The sequence below is a fragment of the Pelodiscus sinensis genome, chromosome 5, assembly GCF_049634645.1.
Source record: "Pelodiscus sinensis isolate JC-2024 chromosome 5, ASM4963464v1, whole genome shotgun sequence".
In the NCBI taxonomy this organism is placed as follows: Eukaryota; Metazoa; Chordata; order Testudines; family Trionychidae; genus Pelodiscus; species Pelodiscus sinensis.
Genome location: NC_134715.1, coordinates 19,842,654 through 19,869,218, shown reverse-complemented (window position 1 = coordinate 19,869,218; position 26,565 = coordinate 19,842,654). Strand labels below are relative to the sequence as shown.

General features: G+C 42.9%; 1 protein-coding gene across 12 annotated transcripts in view; it reads right to left on the bottom strand.

Annotated features, from left to right (window-relative positions):
• BMPR1B (bone morphogenetic protein receptor type 1B) overlaps positions 1-26,565 on the bottom strand; it is a 359,692-nt gene that overhangs the window by 147,894 nt on the left and 185,233 nt on the right. Inside the window, exon 1 of one of the 12 annotated variants that reach the window (XM_014576306.3) lies at positions 25,300-25,479. The exons of the other annotated variants lie outside the window; for them this stretch is intronic. The gene's annotated coding sequence lies outside the window, so the exon portion shown is untranslated. Of the gene's footprint in view, positions 1-25,299; positions 25,480-26,565 lie in introns of those variants that run through there. 12 annotated transcript variants of the gene reach the window in all.

The following is a 26,565-nucleotide window of genomic DNA, read 5'->3' as shown; positions in this document are numbered from 1 at the left end:
TCTCTTATCTGTACAAAGCTCAGAAAAAGGAAGTGAACAAGATAGGAAAAAATGGGCATATGATTCACTGCACCAAATAGCTGGCAAAATGCTAGCGGTGCTTAGAAACCTTCCATACACCTGTGAGGTGTGAAAAGGCCATCTGAGCTCATCACTGCACATCAGGATTGAGTTCATCTCATCAAATGGGTCTTTGAGTGTATTGTGAAGTAATTTACCAACTGAAAAAAATTATTATTTTTTCCACATCATTTACTTCAACAGTAGCTATGTGATGTCAATAGTTTTAAACATTTAATTAGACACACCATGTGTTTTATGCTCTACTAATTACATAAAATCCTACCCAATCATTTTCTTCCCATTCAAACAAACTTTAAGCAGCTGTTAAAGCTCTAATTGGGCAAATACTTCCACACACTGCATTTGATTTGATTCCAAGTACCTTCTCTCCCCCCCCCAATGGTGAGCAGAGATTTTTCCAGTATTCATAATGGAATTGTAAACACATGTCAATCTGTACACTACAGTTAAGGCAAGAAATGAATTCAAAACATTTATTTTGGCTGTTGCCTTTAAAAGCTAACATAATGTGTAAAATGCAACAGTTTAGAAAAAATGTTTAATTACATTAGGTTTTTAATTTTCCCTACTCCAATTTCTGCTCCTCCCAGAAAGGACTTTAATGTGATACAGAGGTTGTGTGTGTTCAGGGCATTATTTCTGATCATTTAAACTCAGACTTTAAGCCATAAGGGACCATCACAAAAATCTAGTCTGACGTCCTGCACATCACAGCCCACTCCTTCAATAGGCTCATAAACTCTCGTTGAGTTATTACAGTAATCAAATCTTGATTTAAAGACTTCAGATTATAGAGAATCTACCATTTATTCTAATTCAAACCAGCAAGGGACCCCTGCCTCATGCTGCAGAGGAAGGTGAAAAATTCCAACAGTGTTTGCCAATCTAATTAGGGATAAAACTCTTTCACAGCCCCACATATGGGGTCAACACATTTTATTACATCAGATATTCACTACAAAGCTTAAAGGAAATTAAATGTGCACTAGGATATATCCCCCCCCCCCCAGTTTACCTGTGTTACTCATCAGGTTTCTAAGATATTATGCCTGTTTTATACTTTAAATGCTCAGTTCTTTACAAACACATAATATTGTGGACTCTAAGCAACACTGGTATGGATGAGGGGGTGGGGGAAGAGAGGTGTATGGGATGCATGTGGATGAAAGAGGATAGAAAAAAAGTATTTCAGGGATTATACCTTTCAAATAAGTTATTTTCATTTCTCACTGATGCAAAATTATTACCAGCATCCTTAGAAAGCCATAAATAACCCCCATTGACTTGAGACAGGGTTGAACTGATGTTTCTCAGGTAAGATTTAGACTTCACAGATCAATTTATTCTAGAGTAATTTCACTGATTTTAATGAAATTATACCAGAGATGCATTTGGTCCTGAGAGTCATTATCCACGAGTATACAACTGAGGGCCAAATGATGTAGTCCATGTGAGGAATGGGTCCTAGCAATGAATAGGAAAGAGGGCTACCAGCTGAATATAGCTAACTTTTCTGATGTGAGCAGTCCCAGGATTTGGCTGCTATATCAATATCTAAAAATATCTCCCCCAAGCTGTAATTTTATTATGGATCCCTGAGTATGGGACTTTATTAGTTTCTCATGCATTGAATTCAGCAGCCATTACTGCTCAATACATCAGGAACCTTAATATTCTGGCCTTTCCTAACTTCTAAATATGACTTAACATTAATGTTCTTTTACTATTACGTGTTTTTAATGTAAATACTGGTTCATAATGCAAGCAGTATCTAGAAAATATAATTAAACACAGAAAAAATATTACAAGCACATTTTTAAACTGCAGATTATACAGACGTTGCACAATTCTTTATAACCCTGAACTTACTTACAGATTTGTGAATTTAATTGTATTTGTACACACAATTAAAAGCAAAACATAATTCTATTAAATAAAAACCTAAACAAACAAAAAAAAAACCCCACAAGGATAAAAAGGTGGTTTAAAAACGCATTGTGGAGTGTTACTGAAGTGTGGAAGGTCAAATGGAATTCAGTCTACAAGGACTCTATTCAATAAAATTACATCCTGCTTCTCTTTTGTTAAAAATCTGTGCCAGGCACACAGAGTCCATGGAAAAAATTAATTGAGGGTGATCTTCCTTGACTTTGTGCTTTAAATGCCTAGACTTGGTTTTAAATGTATAGAATACTGCTTTTTCCCTCCATATTATGTTCTGCTCTGTGTCATAATATACTTTGAATAGAGATAACAGAACAATCTGTGATCTGACTTGATTATTAAATAAGAATGTTAGTAAGCAATGACTAGCATATACTGCGGCCTTGAAGCAGTGCTAGCCAATCATAACCACTATGCATATTTTTCTCTATGTATACAGTTACGTGTATTGTCCTCATCCTAATAGTGGTAGGGGGACCATGTATCTCACTTCCATTTACCTAAAAGGAGGAGGGGATGGAGAGGAAGTAGTTGGAGAAATTTGCAAGAATTGCACAGAGTATGTCAAACAAAGGGTAAAAGAAGTGTGAAAAAGGAATCTTGGGATGTGCGGTATTTAGCAAAGGAAGATCCAGAGCAAAAGCAAAATTTGTCATTCATAGTTGTACATCTGTGTACTAGCAATCTCCTTTACCTGTATACAAAAGCTTTGAAAAGTAAAATATTTTAAAGGCACTCCCTGTTAATAATTATGAGCACTACTGATGATATAAACTTTAAAAGAGCTGTGTGTTCCAGCTGCAGCGTGGCTATGTATCTGATTTTTGGGAATGTGTATATAGCACCCATTAGAATTTGGCTATTGATGTCTGTCATCTAAAATTGACTTATGAATTCTTAGACAGGCAATATCTTTTATTGGGCCAAACTCTCTTGGTAAGAGAGACAAGCTTTCCAGCTTACACAAAGTTCTTCAGTTCAGGGAAACTTAATCAGAGTGTCACAAGTAAATACAAGATGGAACAGATTATTTAGCGTAAGCAGTTAACACATCTAAAAGGACCATTCAGAACGAAGTGCCCTGTTAACACCCCTTCAGGCAGAGGGAGGAAAGGAAATGTGTATGTGGGGAGGGGAGCAGATTTGCGCTAATGGTGTTAGCGGGTTAGAGATTGTTGCAATAAGCCTAAATCCAGTGTCTCAATTCAGTCGATTTTTGGTTGTCTAACCAAGCTATGAATTCTAAACACCCAGGGCTCCTCTTTTGAAAGTGTTGTCCAGGCTTCCTTTGAGAACATGGACAGATGGGTCAGCTCGCGAGTGATTGGTATTTTGTCTTATCATTTCTGTGTGTGAGTTCCTTCAAGAGCATAATGAGGGTCTGGTTTCACCCACACAGACATTCTGGGGCATTAAGAGCACTGGATAAGGCACACCACATGTTGTGGTAGGCATTTATATGACCTATGGCTCTTGAAAGATGTGTTATGAGGGTTGTTGATCATTGTAACAGGGTGAAAGACATTACCTCACCTACCTTCTCTTTCTAATGCCCTGAGGTTGACATGGCTATAAGGATACTGCAATCTTTATTCTTTTCATTTACTGCACACAGCTTTTCTCTACAGCATTCCCCTCTCCTCACTGAACACCTATTATTCTATGCAAGATGTTCAGTAGAAGCCAGAGGCCACATTGCCATTCTCCATTTTTATATTTCTCTACTTCTTCCTGATTTGCTTCAGGAAAACTCCCCTATCAGCCACATTAATATTTTTAAGCATTTTTGGCAAGTGCCCAAGCATCAGTAATTTCAATAGGGTGACTCTTTACTTTTATAGGATTTATAGCGTCAATGACCCGAATCCTATAAATTGTTTAAAAAAAATTCTAATAGAAATTTAACAGTGCAGCTTTCTTTCCTGCAGTAGCAGAGACAGCATCTTATTATAAACAGTTATATTTTTGCCCACACCAAAAGTCCTGCATTTCAAATATACTAAATGAGGGACAGCTGTTTAAAATAGCGGGCCTACAATGAAGTACTAAATACTGTTGGCATAGCAAACCTTTTAGTACAGTTTAGTCTGTTTTCGCAATAGGCATGTTTTCACAGCTGTAAAAGCACTAAAAATACACTCTCTGTTCCAATATTAATATAAAATCAATGAAAATATATACCAGACTGCTGAATAGATTAGACTATTGTTCACGTACCATGCTATTAAAATCATTTACTTTAAAAAAAATAATTCTAAGCAAGATCCATTAAGCAGTTAAATGCTCTAAGGTTGGGTAAGAGGAACACTATCACTAAAAGTAGTCTATATATTTCCATCACAAATATTACAATACAGTTTTTTGTTGAAATAAAATTGTGCCTCACTTCCAACAACTAGTTTTCTGATGCTGCTGCTAAATTTAGATCCTCTTCCCTCTCTAAAGTTTGCATAAAAAACGGTGTCATGGGAAAAGTCAAGTTCTTTTCCACAAGAGCTGGCACTATTCTTAGAGCTCAGCAGTGTAGCTAGGAGAATTTTTTCAGTCAAAACTTTTTTTTTCTGTGAAAAAAAATACATACACAACTATGCTGAAAAGTTTATGAATTTATGTCACTTTCACTTAATTGTTTCTGCCAGAAAAAAAAAGGAAATTCCAAAAAAAATTAAACTTTTTATGTCAACATTTTCTAAAAAGAAAAAGTTTTGGCTAATTTTTTTTTAATTTTATTAACAATATCAAAAAAATTAGCAATCCTTGATTTCAAAACTAAGCTTGCTTTGTTTGACCTACAATTATTTTTTTCAGCTTTTCAATTAGCAAAAAAATTGATTTTTGGTTCACTCCAAAACAGTTTCCCCCCCACCATTTATTTTGAAACTGCCAGAGAACAGAAAAATCCATTGTCGACCCAGCCCTAATTTGTAATTATATGACACAAAAGTGCAGATTCTGAGACAAATAGGAGAGCGCCCCACAAACATCCAACACCTTCCAGATCCGCTGCTACCACATGAGGGACCAGAGGGTGGATTATCATAATCACATCCTTTCCTACTCTTCCACTATATTAAGGATTCTGTTACTGACCCCAGTTCTGAATTTCAGACCTACAGAACCAACAAGTCATATGAGCTACTGGCCAAATTCTATCCCAACTAACACCACTTATGCAAACCTATTTATTTCAATATGGTTGAAAAGGGCTAGCTAAGGGAAGCATAAAGAAACCTCTCAACTTTTCTCCATAGTTTCAGCTTTCATTTGATTTTAAAATAGGTATCCAGCTGCTATGGCTGGAAAGACACCAAGAAAACATTACTGCAATGTACTCAATGCAACAATGTTTACTTGAGTTTGTAAAGAGCCTAAAACAATAGCTTTGAGATGTCAACTGCCCCATTTAGTTTTCATAGGTGCTAACTCAAATGTCAACATTAACTTGCTGAGAGCAAAGCCCCGAATTTCTTTGCTTTCTTGATCCCAACAGTGACAATGATGAAATGCGCATCAATGGCTTTCACATTAATGACCAGGCTCTGGACCAACAAGTTGTCCAATCTAGTCCCATATAATACTGACTTCTTACCGAGTGGAGAGCAGTACCATGAGCTGTCACAGTATTAGACTTGCTATTTCAGCAAATCAGAATACATGCATCTCCTCCTCCTACATCAGCGTTAGGGATGTAAAATCCCGGTTAATCCTGTAACTGGTTAAACATTAGGTTAACCCAGTATTGGCTCAGGATCTGGGCAGGGGATCATTCCAGTCCTGCTCAAGCAGACCCCAGCCCACGGGGCTTCCACTCTTAGCCCCATGCTGGGCCTGGCTGCCAGCTCCCACTCCTCATGCTGGGGCAAGGATCTGCCACTGGGATTCGCAAGAGGCCAGGCTCCCCAAGGACAGAGGGTGGTGCTTAGCGGTTAACCTTTCACATCCTTAATTGGGGTGGGAAATATTTTCTCTCAGAAAGCCACTCCAAGAGTGTTGAGTGGTCATGAGGCAGTGTTCCCTCTAAGCTTCCCAGCAGCACAGCTTCACAGGTGATAATCAGCCCCTGAGCTTCTGACTGGGTAGGCCTGATTAAACATCTGTGAAGCTGTGCTGCCAGACAGCTTCGAGGGAACACAGGTGTCTTTCACTTTTCTACTATATTAATGGAGGGGATGTGGCATCTGGAAGGGAGTCTGGGTGCAAGAGGGGTTCTAATTTAGGGAAGGGTATTGGGATGTAGGAGGGGCTGACGGGTCTAGGATAGAATTAGAGGGCAGGATCGGGTACCAGGTGTAGGGTCTGACTGTGAGGTGCTTACCATAGGCAGCTCCCACTGAGTTGGCTTGGCAGAACCCGCAGGCAGGCTCCCTGGCTGCTGTGACCCCATATACTGCTCAATGTGGCCGGCTGCTGAAGTAAGCATGTCACATTAACATCCCAGAGTGTCATGGTGGACCATATCAAAACATTTTTGGCAAGCTGGATCTGGCCCGTGGGCTCTATTTCACCCACCCTAAACCTAAATGTTCTGAAAGACACCAGAGCAATGCAGTCATATATATCAGAGTGCTGTAGCTCCTTTGATGGAAAGCTGGTGTTGGAACCATCCTTGATATAAAAAAGGGATGATTTGCTCACTCAGCCACATCTCTCTTCTTTGACAGACTAATGAGCCTTATGGATAGAAGCAGTAGAAGTGATATATCTAGACTTTGGTAAGGCTTTTTGATACAGTCTCACATCACCTCCTAATTAACAAAATAAGAAAATACAGCCTACACGGAGCAACTGGATTCTCAATAGGGATGTAAGCAACTAGTCCCAGATTGAAGTGTCAATAGAAGTAGTGTTAGAATCAGGGAATGTTAAATTGTGTTTAATCAGCTAATCGAGTAGTCAATGGAGTTTCCATTGACTACTCAATTACTTGATCGGGGGGAAACCGCAGTGGGGTTAGGCTCCAGGCCCCGGGAGCCAACCCCGCTGTAGCTCTGCCTTTTAAATGTATTAAGAGCCTGGCGGCAGAGATGCAGCTGAAGGGACTGAGCGCAAGATGGGAATCAGCTGCTTATTGGGTAGTGGCTCAACTAGTCGCTTCTCCCCTTTGCTGCCTCAATCAGAGAGAGGCAGCAAGGGCGGGAGAATAGAAGCAGGCTTAAAAGCTGGTAACCCAAAGCACCATCTCCAAGGGACGGGGGCAGGGGAGGCAGAGGCACAGCAGGGGGACCGGACGTCGGCCATTTGCTCCCAGTCCCCCCGGATGCACCTCTGCTTTTTAAATGTATTAAGAGCCTAAAGGGTCTTAATACATTTAAAGGGCAGAGACGCAGTAGGGTTGGCTCCCAGGGCCTGGAGCTAACCCTGCTGCAGCTCTGCAGTTTCCCCTCTTATCAAGCAATTGAGTAGAAATTCCATTGACTACTCAACAGCTAATTAAATGCAATTTAACATCCCTAATTCTAAAACTTTTTCTATTGACACTTCAATCTGGGACAGTTCCATAGATACATCACCTAAAAAGAACGGTTCGGTGTGGATATCAACCTCACATCCTTGGAAGTGGAGCCCAATGCAAAAGCTCATTTAACTTCCTGCAATGCCCTCATCTTCCTTGTGGGCTCTGTTAGCTCATCGATCATCAAGTGGTCCCACTGACTATTTGGCAGGCTTCTTGCTTCTGATTTACTTTAAAAAGCTGTTAGTTTTTGTCTTTTCCTAGGTGCATTTCCAATTCTTTTTTGGCCTGCCTACTTATACTTTTATATGGAATTAGACGGGAGTGAAAGAAAGAGTGGGGAAGGAATAGTAAGGAAGTCAAGGTAAGTGTCAAAGGGTAATTTCCCATTGGTCCAAAATATACTTCATAGGAGGAGTATCTTTCACACAATTTTGTTCCACTGAGGTCCTTTCTGATCAGAAATGGGACAATAAGCTCAATTCTCTTGTATTCTCAATGAGAGAGAAAACCGCACATTTAACTTTAATGCTAGGCAACTCGATTTCACACTAATTAAATTCTCCTTGCACAGCATGGTCTAGATGAATCAGAAATAGTACTTCAAGCTTTTTGGGGCAAGGAGTAGGCTATTGTGAGCTCTGGAGAAGGAACAAAGGTATTCTACAGCTCTGACACTTGGCTTACTCAAGGCTAGTATCTCAAAGAGAAAGTGAGGACACAAAAAAAGCCCAACCAGCAACATTTTTTTTTATTTTAGATAGAGGCCATATATTATCTTGTATGTTAAAATCTCAAATATTAAAATCAGCTTTGTCCTGCACACAGGAAACACTTGCAATGGGAACCAAATGGGAGTAATGTGACCCATCTGGTTGGAATAGGTACAAAAAAGGACATGGACAGCAGTGTATTATACAAATTGGAGTTTAGAGAGGATTATACCTGAAACCATCCAAAATAAAGCAGGGCTGCAAACTAGTGTAAAGAATGCACAGTAGCTCATCATCTGAGGTGTTAAGAAATAGAAAGGTGTAGTTACCAATACATTCTTGAAGTGTTCATGCTGTAAACACATCACAGTTAGGAACATCTAATATAAACATATTTGTAATCATGGTTTAGACTAGGGATGTTAAGAAGCATGTAATTCATTAATCGACTAGTTGACAAAAAATTTGACGACTACACAATTTATCGATAAGGGTTTGCATTGCAAGCGCTCAGTCCTTGCTCGCGCTGGGTCGTAGCTACTAACCCCACTGCAGCACTGCATTAGAAGCCCTTTAAGAGCTGCATATGGGCAAGCGGGCTCAATCCCAGCTCGGGCAAGGTCCCAGCAACTAACCCTGCTGTAGCTCTGCATTACAAGCCCTTTAAGAGCTGCATGCTTGCAATGCAGCACCATACCAGGGGTAGTTGTGGGGACCAAGTGCAAGCCAGTACTAAGCCAGCTTGCCCATGCACGGCTCTTAAAGGGTGTGTAACACAGAGCTGCAGCAGGGGTAGTTTCCAGGACCCAGCATGAGCCAGGACTGAGGCAGCCTATCAGCCAGCCCACTAAAAAAATATACTTGCAGTGCACAGAGGAGGGGGGACTGCATGTAGTCGATAGCATTAACCATTAAGCTCTCACTTATTGGTTAATTGTTTAATTGACTACATTACTACATCCCTAATTTTAGGTGAGACCAGAAGAGAATTGGCATGGTTCTCATCTCACACCAGCCTGTCAGCTCCGCTGAACAAACTTTAATTCGCTTTGGATTTACACAGATGTGGGGAAAGAGTTGGGCTCCATTTCTTTCCTGCCCATCTGCATTACTCTGTAGCAGGAAAGTCAGTAAGAGAGTTACAAAATCCAGAGCAGCCTCTATCCATAGCAGGTCCCACAGTGCTGGAGTAGCCCCCTGCCTGTGGCAAGCGGCATGCTGCTCCAGTCCTGACTGGTTAACTGGAACCCCTTACTTACTAGTTAACTTTTCATATTCCTATTGAACACCAGTGTTAAAAAGCTAGAGATGTTAGATTTCAAGGTACCGTATTTTCTGGCGTATAAGACGACTTTTTACACTAAAAAACATCCCCCAAAAATCGGGGCCGTCTTATATGCCGGGTATAAACATACAGGCAGTCCCCGACTTGCAGGTACGAACGGGGCTTTTCTCGCCCAGGAGGACACGGACTGCGGGACCTCGCGGTCCGTGTACTCCGGGGCGAGAAAAGCTGCTCCGCGTCTCCCTGGTCTGCAGACCAGGAAGACACGGAGCAAAGCCGTGGAGGGGCTCCAGCAGCGGGGCAGCCCAGGCGCGCCTGGGCTGCCCCACTGCCCGAGCCCCTCCGCGGCTTTGCAAAGCCTCGGGGGAAGCCGGCAGCGGGACAGACCAGACGCGCCACAGCTGTCATGCTGCCAGCGTCCTCAGAGGCTTTGCTCCTGGTGTCCCTGGTCTGCTGGAGACGGTCCCCAGCAGACCAGGGGCACCGGGAGCAAAGCCGCAGCAGCGGCGGGGTCCCGCACCTCTGAGGCTTTGCTAGAGCAAAGCCTCAGAGGCGCGGCACCCCGCTGCCGCTGCGGCTTTGCTCCCCGTGTCCCTGGTCTGCTGGAGGGGGGGGGCGCAGCTAGTGCGCCCCCCCCCCCCAGAAGACCAGGCTTTTGTTGTGGACCCTGGGGCAGAGCAGCTGGGGCACTGCCGGTTGGCCTCTTGGGGGGGGGGGGGTAGTTTTATACGGCGAGTATAGGCGAAAACCTATGTTTTAACTAGAAAATTAGGGGGTCGTCTTATACGCCCAGTCGCCTTATATGCCGGAAAATACGGTAACTGAATAGTCGTATAACCGCATGAAATCTTAGTGGTTACACGACTATTTGATAGTTCCTGGGGGGCAGTGGCAGCAAACTGTGCACTCCAGCCCCACTCCTGGGGAGCCCCCTGCTACCCTGCACTGTTGCCTCTGTACCAGAGGCAGCAGTACAGGGTGGCAGTGGGAGCCGGTCTGCGAGGGGAGCCAGTTTAAAAACCAGCTCCCTGCGCAGACCAGCTGCCTGCCGCCCTGTGCTGTTGCCTCTGATACAGAGGCAGCAGTGCAGGGTAGCAGCAGCCCTTGTCCAAGGTGGCTCTGAGCTCCCCATAGACAGAGGCTGCTTCATGGGATGCAGAGCAGTTTCTGTCTGCGGGGTGCTCAGACCCTCCCCCCACGGACAGGAGTTGCTGTTGTGAAGCAGCCTTTGGCCATGGAGGACCCAGGTTCACCATGAACAGAGGCTGCTCCATGGGATGCGGAGCAGCCTCTGTCCGCGAGACGCTTGGACCCGCCACAGACACACTGCTTCGCAGTAGCCCTCCCCTGCTTTTAAACAGGCTCTCCCAGCACCAGCGCTCCCCCCCTCCGCCTTGCTTGCATCTGATGGGGGGGGGGGGGAGAGAGAAGAGCAGGAGCTGGTGGGGAGGGAGATGCATGTGGTCAACAAAATAAACCAATAAGTCAGGTACAACAGGATCTTGCATATGAGCTGTCAGTGCTCCAGATGAATGCTGTAACTACCAGGCTACTGGCCTCTCTTACTTTTCATTAAAAAAAAATCCATAAGGTCTCTGTTTCCGCCTCTGGTTAGCAGAATAGAAAAGCCATTTCCTGCCCAGCTTTACCTTAGAAAACTTATCAAGTCTTTTCTACTTCAATTTTGTGTTCTGTTCTTCTACATTCTAGTACTTCTCTATGGTGTGAAGAGCACTCTAGATCCTTTGTAAGTATTTGCCAAAGATGCATACAGAGGATGAGGTGTACAAATTTCTCTGAGTGCCTCAGGGCAAACTTGTGAATCCTACACTAATTTCTACATCGGGAAAAATAATTTTCTCCCAAAATGCATGATGGGATAGGAAGTACTTTGTGCATATTTTCCAACGTACTCTTTTTAAAAAAAAAAAAAAAAACAAACACCCCAGCTATTCTGGTAGCATTGGAAGCAGTGGGAGTGGGAGTCCTATATTTAAAAAATATCCCTGAAACACTCTTCGATTCAAGTGCCCAGAGTGGAAAATGCTTGGCTTGCTGTTCAGAAAGGAATGCACACATTGCACTCCTCTGCAAGTTCACAGGATAACACTGATCATAGCTTCTGAAGCTCACCTCATCCAGCTGACCTCTGAGGAGAATGCACTGTGGATAAGAGCAGCTTAAAAGGACTTGTACAGAGAGAAATGATAGTCCTGAATTAGAAGCTTATAGATTATGCTTTGCTACCATGAAGTGAATGAGAAGGGAAAAAGAAGGGTGCAAATACCATTTCACTTAGGCTTAGCGCTACAATCCAGCTCTGCATTGTTTCTGATGGTAAACACTCTGAAAGAAATAACTGGCATTTTCTTTAGGGAGAGAATGAGTCTAAGTAAACCCCATCTGACATGGAAATAAAAAACATCTGCTGAAGACAAAAATCGTTTGTTAGTTGATGTAAACCTTGGGAAAGCCTCCAGAATACCAGCTCTTGCTCACCAGCAGGTGTTGCTGCAATTATGTGGAACAAGCAGAGGTAACATTTCCAAAAGCATGGAAACTGAGTAACCAATAATCCAGTGTTTCATATAAACTCTTTTTCTTTTGCACAGCAAATAACCCCCCTTTTCAATCATATTTCTAAATCATGAAGGATCAGATTTTGCCACATTTATTTGCACTGAATAGGATCTTTCTCCTTGAGCAGTATCACTCAAATCAATGGGATCATTCATGAGGAAAAGATAGGGATGTTAGATATAGTTTAATGTAATAATCATGCGGCCACACCACATCTTAGTGGTTACACAATTATTTGATGGTCCCTGGGGACAGGGTCAGCAGCCAGTAGACTCCTAGCCCCACTCCTGGGGAGCCCCTTGCCACCCCAGGCTCTGTAAAACCTGCTCCCTGTGCAGGCTGGTTCCTGCCTGCTGCCCCAAGCTGCTGCCTCTGATACAGAGGCAGCAGCATAGGGTGGCAGTAGCCCCTGTTCCTGGGGGGCCCAAGCTCCCCGCGGACAGCAGCTGTGCCAGCATCCTATGGAGCAGCCGCTGTTCATGATGAGTCCAAGCTTCCTGCAGGCGGAGGGAGGGGGGATGCTCTGGCATCCCACCTGTCCCCCCGCCCATGCTGGTGCCTCTGATACAGAGGCAGCAAGGGGGGAGAGTGCGTGTAGTCATTTGGATTAACCAGTAGTCTAGCTAACACCCCTAGTAAAAGGGCTACTCAATATGTGCAAAGGGGGAGAATCTCATCCTGACAAAGAAATAGATAAGTCATCAGCATTATAGGTGTATACTAAGTTTTCCAGTTCTGGCTTCTAACTCTGAGCCAGTATGATTGTGCTTATGCCCTTATTGTTAATAAACACATTTTTTTTTTAATGCTGAAATTCACATTTGGTAAATGATGTTTCAACACATTTTTTGCCATCTCCTCCACTTCTCTGGTGAGAGCTCCATAAATCCTGTTATCTTTCAGCAGATCTAGCCTTTGGTCTAAAGGGTCATATAAAACTGGTCCTGAGGTCCATATAATGCCCTTCAAATGGATTGCTAGGTAACACTTTGAAAAACAACACTGACACCATAAACCTTACTAGTAGTAAGACCTCGCCTTTGTCCTGCAGAGCAAGGTTATCACCTATGTCCAATTCGGTAAACACTGCAAGAATCAGAGGCTGTTCTTAAACTCAGGTTTCCTTTGTGACATGTTCTGCTTGTCTTGTAGTCGATCAGATGAGTTCAAATGACACTTTGGATTCATTCTCTGCATTAGATTAAAAAAATGTATTTGTTTTGAAGCAATTCAGTTTTTTATTCAACTGACACTTGAGGCAGAAAAAGCCCCGTTTCTAAAAATCAGCCATTATAATTTTTGATTTTCTAAGTAGAAAAAAAATGGAGTCACTAGGAAGTGCATAGGCTTCACCCCTTTGCCCTCACAGAACTGAACCAATGCAAAGGGTGCAAAGCAGTCCCAATCTGCTAGTGTAGTGCCTCATCCTGCCCCACTGCAATGCTACTTGGGGCACGATACCCTGAAGCTTTTAAAATGGAGGTAATCCTGCCAGCGTAGTATCTGAGCACTGCCAGACAGGGATTTATGTTAGCTCTTTCCCTGTACCAGCAGTGGCTCACCGCACAGGCAACATACTCAATGAGGTGTGGGGAAGGAGGAAGAGAGTTGAACATTTTGCTTCGCTTAAATGACCCCATTAGTACAAGTCACTTGCAAGTATTGCGATTAAAGCAAATCAGAATTAAGATTCTACTTAAATAGTAAGCAGATATAGCGGAATCTCTTGAGGAAAAGAGGGGAGGGATTAAATAAATACATCTCCAGTTTTATTAATTTTGGACCAAGGGTGGAGTTAAGCACGTTAGATTAGAGTGATAGGGCAAATTAGAGTGAAAGAGGCAGAACACCCAGTCTCATCTATCGCTATTAAAAGATAAGGATTCCTGAGCAGAGGTTTTATAGCTCTTTCTTAATATAACATCATACAGGTGATATCATTATCCTTTTGTTACATTCTAACCTATAACTTTGCAGAGTGAAGAGCACAGTTTAACATTTCAGTCATACCATACCTTCTAAATACAAAAGGCCTAGAAGCAGCCCTCTTATTGATTCTCAGCACTTTGTCTCAAGCTGCAAAATACAAGGGATGACAAGCAATGCTTCCTACAGCAACACAGTTCCTAACTTTTCACTAACCACTAGAGGGTGCATGCATTATTAGTTCACTCCTGAAAGAAAGTCTAACTTGCACAATATTACTACAGAGGGTCAAATCAGTATCCATGACTCCAAATACTAGACGATTTAGCTAAAGAGACACTGAAGATCAGGAGAAAAATCTCTAAAATAAAAAATATGCCACTATAATTACAAGAGAGTTACAAGCCCAAAAATTCACTGGTTCCACATTAATGATTAGCTTCTCTCACAAAGTAGCCTCTCAATTTGTGATTTGATTCACTCCAAAAGAAAAAGATTTTCAAGAGCATTGCAAGATTTTAGCAGAACTATATGTCCCAGGTCACGCTGCTTTCCCCAACTTTTCCTTCTGATTGTCAAGCTCAATTTGCTGGCAGAGTTCTGGCAATAAACATAGAAATATGTTTCAAGTCCAGCAGACAAAACTGCTACTGGATGTAAGGGCAGATCATTGTAGTGATGAAGTTAAGGAGATGCAGCAATGGAAAATTTAAACAAAAAAAGATTTTCATTGAGAATTGCATACCTTTTTCGATTATTGCACCTTGGCGATTAATACCGAACATATATCTAACATTTTTCAATGTGAAGAAACATGGCTGGGAAACTGAAGGATATTATTTATAGTTACTAGGGAGAAAAGAATGGTCTGCTAAACAGTACATGTACTGATATCTAATTTTCCAAGCCAAAGCTCTGGTACAAAGACCTTGTTAATTAAAAATCATACTTTACATTTGAGCTTTCTGAGGTGGATAAAATACAGTAAATAAACTATAATTCACTGGTTTATTCCAAGTTCTGCTAATGCAGTGTGTCCTGCTCCAGTGCTCTGGCACACAGAGCAAAGTCCAAGCAAAGGCTATGCTGACCTTAAGAGACAGATTTTAAATATATGGCCTGTGGGGCCAAGAAACACATTCTAGACCACAAAGGATTAAGAAAAGTCAGTATACTTTGTCCCCTGCTGAGAGGGAATGCTTTCTAGAGTGCCAACTCAAGGCGGTAGGCAGCAGGCCTTTCATCATCATATTTATGGTTTAGAAAGCAGGGTAGCTGGCTCACTCAAGACAGTTAATTTCAAATGTGCCATCTGAATGAGGTTACAGACTAGCCCTCCACTTTTCTATCTTCTCAAATTCAGAAAGCAGAAGAGAGCAGGTATCTTGAACTCAAGGGCGGCTCAGGGGACCTAATCTCTTCCCCAAACACTTCCTTTTGGGAATTCAAACAAGTTATTTGCACTCCTGGAGACATACCAGCAGTTCAATCCACATTAGAGTTCTCCTGTAACATTGTTGTGGCACAGTCACTGACTTTTGATAAATATGATTTTCAAGAGAGGGATGTTATTTTAGAAAAAAATCAGGGAGGACTGCAAAGTTGCGTCAGTATATAAAATATATGTGACTATGTAATATCCTGCAAAGTCAGAGGGGGGGCATATGAAGAGGTCGGGGAGTGTAGCATATAGATCAGTGGGCCTCAGTCAGATTACTGTACCCCAGTCATGAGGAATTTCTTGTGCACCTCCAAGTTTCACTTCACTTGAAAACTACTTGCTTGCAAAATTAGACATAAAACTACAAATGTGCGACAGCACACTATTACTTAAAAATTGCTCACTTTCTCATTTTGACCAGGAAATATAAATACTGAATTTACATTTCAAGGTATCATATATATAGTAGCCCAAGTGTCTGTAACGCTGACGTACACGGCCATGCCCTCTGGCTGTGTATGTCAGCGCCCCGCCCCCTTTCCCCTCTCGCCATGGTACTCTGCACCGCTCAGCTGAGCCTCGGCGGGGGAGCTTGCCACCGCTTGCTCCCCTGCCGGGGCCCAGCTGAGCAGCGCTCACACTGCGCCGCTCAGCTGGGCCCCGGCCGGAGGGGAAAAGGGGCGAGGCGCTGACATACACGGCCAGGGGGCGTGGCCGTGTACGTCACTGCCCCCTTCCCCTCCCACCGTGGCACTGAGTGCTGCGCCCCTCAGCCAGGCTCCGGCGGGGGAGGGGAAGAGGGTGCAGTGATATACACCGCCCCACCTCTGGCCATATATGTCACTGCCCTGCCCCTCCCCCCCTGCAGCAGCCCAGCTGAGCGCACAACACTCACCCCAGCCACCACGGAGGGAGGGGGGAGGTGGGGTGGTGACAAACATGGCCAGTTGGCGGGGCCATGTACGTCACCGCCCCCCCCTTCCACTCCCGCTGTGGCGCTCAGCTGAGTGCTGTGCCCCTCAGCTGGGCCGTCAGGGGAGCCAGCAGTGCAAGGGGCCGTTTGGGCTCCTCCGCTGCGGGAGGTGAAGGGGGTGTGGGGCGGTGACATATACAGCCCCGCCCCCTGGCCGTGTACGTCACCGCTCCGCTCCCCTCCCTAGCAGAAGCCCGGCTGAGCAGGCAGCACTCAGCCGGACACCATGGCAGAAGGGGAAGGGGAAGAGGAGTAGGGAGAGACAGAGGGGAGAGAGAGGCAGGAGGAGGAGGAGAAGAGAAAGGGAGAGTGAGAGGCAGGAGGGAGAGAAGAGAAAGAAAGACGGAGAGAGAGGGAGGAGGCGGAGGAGAGCTGGAGGGGAGGGAGGCAGTAGGAGGAGAGAGAGAGAGACGGAGTAAGAGCGCTCAGGAGAAAAGACCTGAAAATCCTGTCTTATGACGGGCTAATTGGCTAGTAGTATATAGATTAGTATAAACAAGTCATTGTCTGTATGAAAGTATAGTTTGTAATGACTTCACTAGTGCTTTTTATGTAGCCTGTTGTAAAACTGGGTAAATATCTAGATGAGTTGATGTACACCTTGATCTACATACCCCAGGGTACGAACCACGAACACAGAGTAATGAAAAGTAGGGGGGAGACGGGGTTAAGGTTGAAGGAGGGGAATAATTGCCCTGCCTTGCCCCATTGCAAAATAGCTTCTTTCAATCTGTAACAAGAGTACCTTCCATGCATGCAGGACTTCAGTCCTTTTCTTGCTCCTGGGGCTCTCTGTGGGTTTTTGACTTTGCTTGGCGGGTCTTCAGTGGTTTGGCCATCAGAACAAGGACTCAGTCAAAAATGAACCCCTTTTGAGGAGCAAAGAATTTAAGAAACTGTCTGCCTGGTCTCATAAGGGCTTTCAGTTCTATCTCTGGGATCCTTATACTGAGCCCTTCACTGAGCTCAATGAGTCTCTTGCATTTTCTTCTCAGGTGTTAGACCATTCTGCCAGCCTACCCACTCCGGTGGGTTCCAATCAAAGGACCCTATAAACAGCACCCATATAGCTGCTCACTTCAATTTACTGCTGCTACTTTCTTACCACCTGTCTTCATCTGCACCCCTCACCATAAGATACAAGTTCCCATTAATCTCCATTGGACAAAGAGGCGCACCTATCCTTGTCCCTCTGGTCTCAGCCAGGAACCAGTCACAATAAGGGCCTAGAGCTCCTTTTATCAGAGCCTTCTGGACCTCTGACTGCTTCCATCCAGCCTCTCTAGGTCTGAAGGATCCACATTCACTGCTGCTTTCTGGGGATGGGAGGGGATTTACTTGGACTTCAGCAACTTCCAGTCAGGAGTCATAAATGGCCTGGTACAAAATCTCTCCAAAAGTAGAACAGAATAATCAACAAAACAAACTTTGTTCTGTTCTACAGAAATATGGAAGTCTGAGATAATGACATTCATTGAACTACTTGATGTTCATGGAAAAGCCTGAATAAAATGCAATGGTATGTTTGACACTGCATACATTATTTCCGAAGCAGGAAGCATTAATGTGTAATCCTTTGTATCCTTGATGTGACCTAAATGAGCATTACTTCAACAACTGGTTAAGTGAACAAGGCTTAGTCACATAAGAACAGACTTCCTATGTGAAAGAAAAAAAGATTAAGGTTAGTGATCAAGGAAAATTGGTGCCCACAAATACTGCCTTAGGTAAACGTGCAGCCCATTAAATGTACACTTGATGGTTGCTGAGTAATCTTTTACTCAAGTATTAAATTCTTTTATTGTATCAGCATGTTAACACTGCTGTTACAGACTCGAAAATGGAAGTTTCTATTTGTTTCCATATCAGAAGGAAAGTACTCTGATAAGAGACACTTTGTAGTGATGTCTAAATGCAGGTCTGACTGCCGAATACCCTTATATTTTCCATTAAAAATTCCAAAGTTAATTCAGGTTGCAGTCATTCAGTGGTGGGCAACCTATGGCCCACAAACCACATGCAGTCCACTGGGGTTTTATGTGTGGCCCATGAGATATTTTATTTACTATTGCCCACATGCACAGTTGCCAGATTCTACTGGTTTCTATCTGCCGAGATTTTTTCCTACCCATATTTGTAAACTGACATGCACATAAAGCAAAGGCACGTGAAGCGCAGTATGTGATAATTGCACAGAACAATGACAGAGAGACGTGTGCTCCCTCTGCATCCAATGTGCTGCTATAGTTCGATTGCCCAGCCCACAAAGTCTAGGTATGCAAGCGCAGTTAGCAAAACTACCCTATCCTGGGAGATCATCTGGTTATAACAATCTTATGGCCCACAGAAATGAAGGAGAGCTGGATGGAACAAAGAGAACACATAAGCAAAAGAAGTAGGAAGGGCTGAAATCACTATGTTAGAGGCTGCCACATGGGGCTCATATGCTATCTGGGAGCAGAACATCAAGTCAGTCCACAAGCTAAACTCTTCTTCCCATGATATGCAGTAGCATGAACTCTCTTTTCTATGCTTTGCCGTTTTGCTCTCAACTGGTCACAAAGTCTCCCTCTGTAAAAATGCTCCCAAAGTCATAGGCAGACAAACTGAGGAGACAGAAAGAGGCAGGTGCATAGACATTTCTCTGGAGTTAGGCAGCACTCAAATTTGTGTGGTCATTTGTTCAGGTGCATTATGAAACATCACCTCGCAACCTTCCTAAGGCTAAACTTCAGGTCCAATTATGAAGATCGGCAGTTCTCAAACTGGGGGTCAGTACCCCAAAGTGGTTGTGACACTGTTTCACCAGGACTGGTTTAAACTTGCTGGAACCTGGGGATCTAGCCAAAGCCTAAACCTGATTGCCTGAGCCAAAGCCCAGAGGGTGGCAGGGCTCAGATTATAGGCCACCTCTCTGGGGCTGAAGCTCTTGGGCTTCAGCTTTGTCTCACCCCCTTACCCTGGCACAGTGGGACTCAGGTGTCAGTCCCCCTCCTTGGGTTGTGTAGTAATTTCTGGTCTCAAAAAAGGGTACAATAAAGTACAATAAAATACAATAAAGTTTGAGAACTCTTGATGTGGACTGAGCTGAAGATATAGTTTATGGAACAAACACTAAGAATACTGAACTACCGAAGATCATTACAGATAAAAGAACAGATAAAAGAAAAGAAATCTGAACAGAGGAGGCCTGAGAGTCCACTTCTACAGATGCTACAGCGGCTTTGCCGGACCCCCCCAGCAGACCAGGGGGACAGGAGCAAAGCCGCCCAGGCGGCGGGAGTCTCGCTGCCTGGGCGGCATTGCTCCGGGGCAAACGAGCAAAGCCGCCCAGGCAGCGGGACTCCTGCCGCCTGGGCGGCTTTGCTCGGGTGTCCCTGGTCTGCTGGGGGGGTCCAGTGACTTTGCTGGACCCCCCCAGCAGACCAGGGAGACCGGGAGAAGCTTTTCTCGCCCCGGAGGACACGGGTGGCAACTCACCGCCCGTGAGCTCCGGGGCAAGAAAAGCCCTGTTCGTAAGTGCGGATCCGACATAAGTCGGATCCGCGTAAGTCGGGGACTGCCTGTACGTAAATTTTTCAAGGTATTTCAGCAGTGCCTAGCAAACAGTGTGAACAAACTTGTGAACTGGATCCCAACCTAGGACATGTTTGGAAAAAGAGTCTTATTTTGCATGTACAATGTTAGGCTAATCAAAACACAAAACTATCAGTAATCACAAGGAGTTACATGAGGCTTTGCATTTAGCAGTAGCTTGCACTGAGAGATATAACCAAATGGATATTAACCACTGGCACCAAAAGCTTTAGCAAAACAAGCACAAAAAGCTTCTCCAAAGAAAGGAGGAAAACGGTTCAGACATATCCGTTGATGTTTCATGTTATAACTGCAGTCACACGTAACTACACTGCCAGGAACAAAAGGTAAAGTTCTAGCGGGGGAATTACTAGGAGAAGAGTATGCACATATAGATGCTTCAATGGAGCTGCTCTTCCTTCCCAATCAGCTAGTTATATAACCAATTTATACAACAAAAGCCCTATAACTTTACACAATCCTAGTCTACACAATAGGGTTGCCAGATGGTTTCAACAGAAATACCGGACACACTTGACATTACATCACAATCTACATTACATCTTATTTAGAAAATACCGGACATTTCTATTTTCTCATTTATATTTTCTCAATTTGTTTCCCGAACAGAAAGCTCAAATACTGGACTGTTCGGTTCAAAACCAGACACCTGGCAACCCTACTACACAAATGCTTTAAAGCCTCATAGGATACTTGATCTTCCACATGACCAATCCAGAGACCAGGCTGGCCTGACATTCAAAAGGAAACAAAGATAATCCAGATCCAAGTCTAAGCATTATAGAGCTGTAAAGAATTATTGCAACACCCAGTGCTGGCAGCTCTCACAAGTTTATTGCATGTCCCAAAATATTTGGTGTTCTTTATTTTTACAAACTCTCAGCCTCTAGAGTCAGTTAATTATGTGAGAATCTATGTTTTCTTTGAAAACGTAAGTTTCTAACCCCTCCTGTTTGCAGAGGAAATTCGGAAAACAAACTCGCAAGGCAAGAAAACCCATAATCCAAATAGAAGAAACTTTTTTAAAATATCAAGATTTTCAAGAGTAATCTTATGATTTTGAGATGCGAGCTCTAGCACTGGCAAAATCTCATACACAGCACAAGCATGAACCCGACAAGAACCCGGTGGTCTTGGTTCTTAAAGCTAATAAAAATAAAGTTTAGGGTTTTGTTTGAGGAGCTTTACTCTTACACTGCCCCCCTGATTCCTAGAGACTGGTATAAGGCCAACCATTACAAAACCAGAAAACTTTCTTTTCTGTCTACTCTTGTTGCCATTGGTTTGGTAAAATTGTGGGAGGACGGCTTGTAGTCTTCCATTATATCTGTTTCAGGAAGCACTCCTCCCAGTCCTCCAGGAGGGGCAGGAAGGAGCAAGGGAGCGCTCATCCCCCTGCCCCTTTCTGCGGCTGCACAGGAACCAGGCAGTGAGGGCTCCCCCTCCCAGAGGCTGGTGCTTCCTGCTCCCCCGCCCCTTCCTGCGGCTGTGGAGGAACCTGCGGGATGAGCGCTCCCCCACCCGGAGGCTGCATTAGAACCTGGGGCTAATACCCCCCCCCACACACACAAATATACTCCTGGCACAGAAAAGTCTTGTATACCCCGCGGGTTACATTTGTGTGCGGGGTATATAAGATTTTTTTTTTTTACTCAAATAGAAAAAACTGTGGGGTATATTTGGGTGTGGGGTATATTCGCTAAATTATGGTACTCTATGATTCTATTAAATCAATTTTCAGTAGTTGGTGTTACTAGGTCTAGAGAAATATGAGAACCTACTCGCTCACAACTTGTGAAATTCTGAGGCTGCTGAGTCCCATGACATGTTGTGCCCACTGATAGGATACGTCTAGACTACCGCGTTTTGTCGACGGAAGTTTTGTCGACAGATACTGTCGACAAAACTTCCGTCGACAATTTGCGTCCAGACACATGGAGTTCTGTCGACAAAGCAAGCCGCTTTGTTGACAGAACTCCGTAGTCTGGACGCAACGTTACAGGCAATAACAACTTCTGTCGACAGAACTCTGTCGACAGAAGGTGTTTTGTCTCGTAAAATGAGGTATACCAGCGTCGACAAAACCGCGGAGTTCTGTCGACGTTATGTCGACAGAACTCCGCGGTAGTGTATACGCTGGTATTGTTTTGTCGACAAAAGTCCACTTTTGTCGACAAAACTAGGTAGTCTAGACACACCCTTAGATTGCAGACACTCAAAATATCCCCTCTCACCCCCAGTCGGATGGGAATAAAGGGGACATCTGCATCACCACTAAATGGTCAAATACATAACCATATTTGTAGGGAATAAAATTGTGATAGTTGTATTTTTATAAACTACAAAAAGCAATGCAATTCCACTGTGTTTTATTAAGCCCAGCGGCTACCAGACAGATTTGTATATGTTTATTTGTAACACCACTCCTTCTACAATAGCTTCTATACTGAACAGTATTTATTTCTGCCTATCTACTGATCATTTTTCTTATTTTTAATTGCCTTCATACTATAACACATTCCCTTCTTCTTTGCTGGATTTACCTATACAGCCTCTCAATATTTCTAGTATCTGTAATGTCAAGAAGTGTCCCAACACACACAGTATGTTTGGACTTGGGCACATCCAGTATATATAAAATCATGATTATTAACCATGCATCTTTTTTCTGCAAGTTGCCATTCTTCTTCTGGAATTCTTGAAAGCCATTGTAGATCATGGCTAACTGAATATGTCAATGAGATTTTCATTTTTTCCCTTTCTAATTTTCCTTCTTGTGACACACTGTACCTCATATAAGCACCCTGTAACTTCCAATCCATCATTTATATGTGGTTGTGATACAAGATAGCATCATCTGCTGATAACTATATATGTATTTTGACAGAAATATGGGTAAGTAGGTCTGAAATTATGTGATTTTTCTATATATCTGTTATTGTAATAAGTTGTAAGTTTAGGAGTTGTGCACTGTTAGTTCTCTAGTGACAACAAAGGACGTGACCAACATCTGGGCAGGCGTTGAAAAAAGCATCATGACCATTAATCAGCAGGAGAATTGTAAACAAGGGATTTGTACTTCTTCAAGAGAATTGTCCAAGCTTTACAGCATGAGAGACTGTTCAACTCTGCACAGCCCCCTAGGACATGTTGAGGTTAGTATTTTCCATTTTCTAGGCACATGGACTAAGGGTATAAAACAGGGAACAGTGGCATCATACAACTATTGGTCTCCTCCCCCATCTACAGTGGAAGTAACATGAACACTGGGAGAACAAAGACTTGAACTGAGGAGACTGGTCCCAGACTTCAAGGGGAAACCTGTATATTAAGAAATGTACCTACTTGAGACATCCAGTAGGGTAAAAAAAAACCCTGCTTGATCCGAATAGTGCCTATTGTAATAAGCTTTAAGATTTGGACTATGCACTTATCTTTTTTTTTCTTTGTAGCACTCTCTGACCTTTTGTGCCTCCCATATATAATCTACCTTTCAGTAGTTAATCAATCTGTTTTATATTTTATCTAAATCTGTGTTTTAGTTGAAGTATTTGGGAAATATCTCAGCTCAATTTACAAACGCTAGTATGTGTCCTCTCTACATCGAGGGAGAAACTGGGCAATTATCTGGAACTGGCTAGGCTTCTGATGAGGGCAGGATGGTATATTTTAGGGGTGCAAGGTTGGGGGCCTGGGAGATTTGCTGGTGCCTTTCCCTGTGTGATTTATGAGTGGCTTAGGGAGCATTCATGAAATTTAGCTTGGTGTGTGGTTCCACGCGATATTGTAATGAGTGACAACAGCACCTGAAGGGTTTTCTGCTTGTCATTACCCAAGCATTGTGAGAGATAGCCCAGGCTGGAGAGTTAAGAGGGCACAATGGTATCCCAGTTCCAGGTTGTACCTTGAGGATCCCATCACATCCACTCAAACCAACTTATTTTTATTTCACAATAAAAAATTAAGCAACATTAAATAGTCCAAACAAACCAAATAAACACACATTTGCTCCTTCATCTTTAACTCACTTTGCTGTCCATAAGAGTGTCAAAGTAGATGGCTGATGATGTTATATACTCTATGTGTTGCAAAGAGTTAACAGGTTGTGTTAAGGATGTAGTGTGAGACTTAACCTTCCAGTGCCTTGTATTTGTTAGCCTGTCTGAACCTTACATTTCTTTAAATAAATTTTATTTTTAAACACATAATCACTGTGTGTATGTCTAAAACTCTCTGGAGTTGCAAGTTACTTTCCCAGCCAATCTTCCAAAATCTTAAAATAGTGCCAAAGTCTATATTTTTTTTTAACTTAAAGGAATAATTCAGGGTTGTCAACTGATAAATTTCATTCAGGAAAACGCTGTGTTCTTTAAGCAACATATTAATCTTCACTGAGCTATGAATGATAAACATAAATGTCTAAATGCACTGTTTTTACATGTCACTGCCAGGAAAGAGGTTTAGAAGTATTATCCCCTTTTTAGGTAATCCAGCTTTAAAATTACACCTGGCAATATGCAAACAAAGAAGACTAATGAACTGAGTAGTCCATATGTGAGATGGAGGCTGCTAAAAAGTTATGGCATGTAATGGAAAGAGACTAATTTTTCAAAAGTCCTATGTAATTGCCTGTGCGGGGCACGAAGGGAGAGAATCTTTCTTCGACCATCATTGTAAGTTTGTAATGAAAGCTAATTTCCTTTCTGCTATCAGAGAACACCCTATAAAGCTTGTAAGCGCCATCCAAGCATCAGGGAGAGTTTCTCTCCTTTTAATCAAATACGGTGTTTTACATGAGATGTTTGAGCATTGCCATTAGCTATTACCCTACTCTTCCTGCATCATAGCAATGACTCTGACCGTCAGTACCCAACCTTTTCATTCTGCTGTCCTATATTAAAAAGAACACAGCATACACAGGATGACATAACAGCTTATGATGGAAATCCAGATACTGCAAGCAATAGTATAAATTAATATAAATTAATAGTATAAATTAATAGTATAAAATAGCAATTAATAAATAGTGTTCTCATTCCCAAGTTATGACTTTCTGTTGTGAGGGGAGTGTTCCCAATCCAACAGCAATTGCCCTTTTCAAGCACATTCCAAAATAAGAATCAGCATGACATTTCCCTATACACAAAATAACTACACTCCCAAGAACATCTTAAACACCAGGCAGTACTGCTTCATAACCAGAACACATACCCCAGGTCTTGCTCAGTGATGCAGCTGCCTCAAAGGGCAGCAAACAGGCAAGGACACAAAGTAAATGTGATACTGAACTAGCTAATTACTCACCTTCAAGCTTCTTGTTTTAATTCTGCTTCCTCCTAGTCATAGCTTGGAGCAAGACTGTTAGGACTAGCCAAGAGGAGATTAAATCTGACTGAAAAAAAACCCCACTTTGTTTAAAAGCAAAAATCAGAAATAAAATTGCCTTCAGTTCAACCAGGGATTTCTCTCTTGTTCCCTCCCCCCGGGGCTGCTACGTAGTGGTCTATAAATATTGGCCCCAACACTTGCTCAGTGCTTTACTTGATCATGGCACAGGTCTGTGTTACTGTATACCATGGTATTACTCAAATGAAGTTCTCAGCTGCTCAGACAAAGCCATGGATTGGCTCTCTACCCTGCAACACTCTGTCTGCCTGGAAATACCATTTTGCTGCCAGCTTTACAGATGCTGTAAGGCCTTTCCTGGAGGCCCAAATACTGCACAGAAAGGTAATTATGAGCCTTGTCTGAAGATATACAACTTTCTGTAAGCAGGTGGAAAAAAGGGGAGGGAAAAGAGGAAGGAACTACCTTTCTTTAGGCCAAACAAATTAGTCTCTAACCCCATTTATAGTGCTTTATATCCAAATATTCAGCTAGGATCATAAGATTTAATTACTGCATAATATGGATATCAAATGTTCTGGAAAAGTATTTTCTTTAAAATTATAGCTTCTTAAATAAATAAAAACAACAATGTGTTTTTCATCAACTTAAAGGTGTGCAAAGGTTTCACAGTTGGCGGTAAAGCAGCAAAACAACATGGAGTATATATTTTCAGTGTGATGGAAATATATATCTTAAAATACTTCTGAAAATATTTACTAATCCAGGACAGATGCTTGGTACCCAAAATCCAAAGTTATATTAGTATGCAGCCTGAAAGAATTAACAAAAGATACCAACTAATGTACCTAAGAGCTGGGTGAAGAATGGCATTTTCATTCCTGGGAGAATTTTAAAATCTGCTTTCATTCTCATTAGGAATGAAAACACCACTTCTACATTCTCTGGGCAATACACTCAGCTCTCTCCATTCAGCTCTACTGAGTGTCCCAGCCTTCCAGGTAGATTGCCCTAGAGTCAGGAGTCCTGGAAGCCCTAAATTTTAAGAAGCCCATCTGCCAGGATGTCCCAGTCAGGTAGAATGGTCAGCCAAGAAGCTGGAACCTTGACTGCCAGAACTTGCAGACTCTTGGTCCCCTGCCATTTGCAAGGTGGGCTGCCGAGGAACTAGGTGTATGAGTTGGTAGGAAACCAGGCAGGTTTTGAAACCTAGTTTTCACTGAA